The 3,386-nt window shown below is 39.9% G+C and overlaps 1 non-coding gene across 1 annotated transcript; it reads left to right on the forward strand.

Annotated features, from left to right (window-relative positions):
- The first annotated feature begins 1,097 nt into the window (after positions 1-1,097).
- Positions 1,098-1,170, forward strand: trnar-acg. Its single transcript has one exon. It is a non-coding gene; the product is annotated as a tRNA-Arg (tRNA).
- The last annotated feature ends 2,216 nt before the right edge of the window (positions 1,171-3,386 follow it).

The following is a 3,386-nucleotide window of genomic DNA, read 5'->3' on the forward strand; positions in this document are numbered from 1 at the left end:
CGGAGAGACTGTAGAGATTGCAACACTGATATTGTAGGATATTACGTTTGCAGTTATCTACAAAACTTCAAAGGGTCATGGGATACTGCAGGGTATTGCTGAAATGTATTTCTCAATAACATTGTATTTTAACATCGGTTGCTTCACCAATTTCCTCAATTATTGACGTAATCATATAATGGCATGTCATATAATCCCAGTTCAAGGGCGTGGAATCAGAGAAATTGAGTCGCAGTGCACCCAAAACTAATTGGAAATGGTAATGGCATTCAGCGTGAGCATGTGGCTACGAAAATGCAATCGGTTAGTGTAATGCCATTCTCTGATGATACAGAGGAGCGTGAAATATCGAGGCTAAAATCTCCCGCCTTAACGACAGCGGCTTCAATTCTCACGCATCAAGAAGCAGTGGGACATCAGGCTGGGAGGTCGAGTTTCACCTGCAAGAACTTGTATTGACATGGAAAACGGACCGTTGGGACATCAGCTGGTCGAATAGATAGTCAACTATTTTAATCTTTAGTAAGTAGTTTTCAGCAGGATACTTGTTTGTGGACTGAAAGAATATCTACAACTGGGACAGTCTAAATTACAAAGAAGAATTCTGCAAAGAGTCAATTCTTGGAGAAGCATCTGTACAGAGTGATGCAGAGGAATGTTTACGTCATCTGCCGTTCTTATATGGTTGACTTTGCACTGGATTAATTTCCATGAAGGGATTTTTTTCCTCGGTTCACAGTATTCACTTTCCTGCATACTCGCAAAAGTCGTTACTGTACTCGAAACCTCTGAAAGTTAACTGGTATATACAATGTGGTGATTAGGCTCACGTTCACGTCAGTTATGCTGAAGAAGTGGATTCGAAATTCATCTGATCAGCAGTGATTCCATTAAATGACTGAGCAGACAGAGTGTGAATGGAAACTTCATGAGGACATATGTGTTTTTTTTTGGAAAATTCGCTGTTTGAAAGGTGATGAAGATTAGACTGAAGCAGTGACAGTCATTATCTTTATTGCTTGTTCAACTGGTGAACATGACTACTATTAACCGTGTCCGTATTAGCATCACGGCTCTTAAGGCTGCATATGTGCATCGGGCCAATGGCGTAATGGATAACGCGCCTGATTACGGATCGGGAGACTGTAGGTTCAAATCCTACCTGGCTCGCAGGCAAAGAAGACTTTAACCCCGCTTAAAAACTGATTTTTCTAAAGCCGAAATAAGTTTTGAGCTCTTCATCTGTGGGTATGAGAATGCCTTCATTAAATGTCCCCGAGAACATGAGAGTCAATGTTCCAGCGTCATCACAGGAGGGAAGCCGAATAGTCGCACACGTTGCTCATGGGCACCTTTCCATTTCATAAAGCCACCGATCGAATAACTGTTGCTCGCGGGAATGCTCGGCTTTGAGCATTTTTCGAAACTCTTTGGCCAGTGGAATTATAGAAGAATGAAGGGTTAACTGTCCAACTGATCTTTATAGAGAGTGAGTTCCAGAGTCGACCACCCGCTGACTGATAAAGTTTTCCTACCAGTCTATTCAAAGCTTTCTGCATCTTATCTGAAATCTACAAAACCTGGTGATCGAGCAAGAGCAAATGTTTCCTTCATCTGTAATTCCTTGCTCCTCATTATTTCGTACACGTCAATCATGTCTCCTCACAATCAGCTCTGCTCTGATAAAAACAACATTTTGAAAGTCTTGTGTTCACTTAAATTTCTTGCCTGTTTTTAACAGTTCGGTGAGTGGAGTAGTCCAACTGATAACATTCAGCACAAACTTGCAATAAAAGCCACTCAATGTGGGGAACCGTAGTCCTGCTCTTTTCATCAACAATGTGTAAAAGTCCCCTGTAACTTTCGATTTCGCATCCCGTGGGGATTTTTGTCCGTGTTCAACAACATATCCCAGGAAGGTGACTTTGGCATTTGCAGATTCACTTTCAGCTAGGTTTACAAACCAGTTTGACTTCCGAATTCGATCAAAACAGCTCGATAAATGCTATAAACATTCAATCCACGAGAGACTGAAAGTCACCAGGCACAATATACACAATCTGTTGCGTATTCGGCAAATACCCTGTCAGTTAAGCTCTGAAATGTGGCTGAAGTTGTTTTCATACAAACGGCATTACTTTAAATTTCTGCAGGCCAGTTGGCGTTACAAAATTGCCTTTGATCTTTCTGACAAAGTTCACTACCAGTAACCTTTGAGGAAGTCCAACTTAGAAATGTGAGTTGCTCCTCTAATCTTTTCCACACAGTCCTCCAACTGCAGATATGTATACGCATCAGTCTTTCTAACAACATTGATTTTGTGATAGTCCACATATAACTGTTGGGTCTTTTCTGACTTTGGCACCATGATGATGGGTGAACTCTATTCATTGAAACTCATTCGGTTATGCCGTTTTGGTGCATACGTGACATCTCCTTATGAACTTGTACAACTTTAAAGGGTTATGTCTGCAAGGATGTTACAGAGTCAGAACAGCATCTCCTATCTTTACATCATCTACAATTAGATTATTAATTCCCAGTATATTTCAGCAGATCTCCCCATGCAAGAGTAATAACTCTTTCGATTTTCTTCTGGAAGATAACTGAATAATTTTACCAATTTTGGACAACATTTGCATTGTCCACTTTTATTTCTGGTGCGTCCAATGCAGAATTCCCTGACATTGGTTCTTCCCAGTGTGTCGTAGTCAATAACGCATTCTACTCTTGCGTTCGTTCTCTGCCAAAATACCGTTAGAGCATATTCCCATCGCACATTCTATGAGATTCCTTCATGACTGGAGTCCCTATCAAGTAGCTAACCACACTCAATTTTCTCTCCATTTGATAAGGTCTTTTAAACCTTGCTTTAAAGTTTCATCGATTAATGAATTTTAAATAATTGCATTCTTCCCAGCGGCAAAATTGTGATTTTTTGATTTTTAATACATTTCCTGCTTCGCCATTTGCTGCGATACTTTTAAATACTGTCTCGACAACTCCCCAACATTGCTTAGTTCAACTCTAAAATTTGACACATCATCCAAATGCGTCGTCTCTGTAATCTGACTTATTAATTTTTCCTTAATAAATTTTAATGGTCCTCTTACTTTATGCCCAAAATTGGTTTCAGATGGACTTAGTTTGGTAGATTATTTTGGTAAATCTCAGATCGCAAACAGCACTGACGCAATTCCCTTATGGAAATAATCTGGCTACTCCGAACCATAAAACCTCAACATAGTCTTTAATAATTGACTTTCCAGTGCACCCTGTGATTCTGGATTGTATACAGTAGATTTGAATCGTTTTATTTCCAAGCTATCTATACACTCCTTGAAAAGTTTGGTCGTGAAGTTTGACCCTTGAGCTAATTGTATCTC

The sequence above is a fragment of the Chiloscyllium plagiosum genome, unplaced genomic scaffold (assembly GCF_004010195.1).
Source record: "Chiloscyllium plagiosum isolate BGI_BamShark_2017 unplaced genomic scaffold, ASM401019v2 scaf_6016, whole genome shotgun sequence".
In the NCBI taxonomy this organism is placed as follows: domain Eukaryota; kingdom Metazoa; phylum Chordata; class Chondrichthyes; order Orectolobiformes; family Hemiscylliidae; genus Chiloscyllium; species Chiloscyllium plagiosum.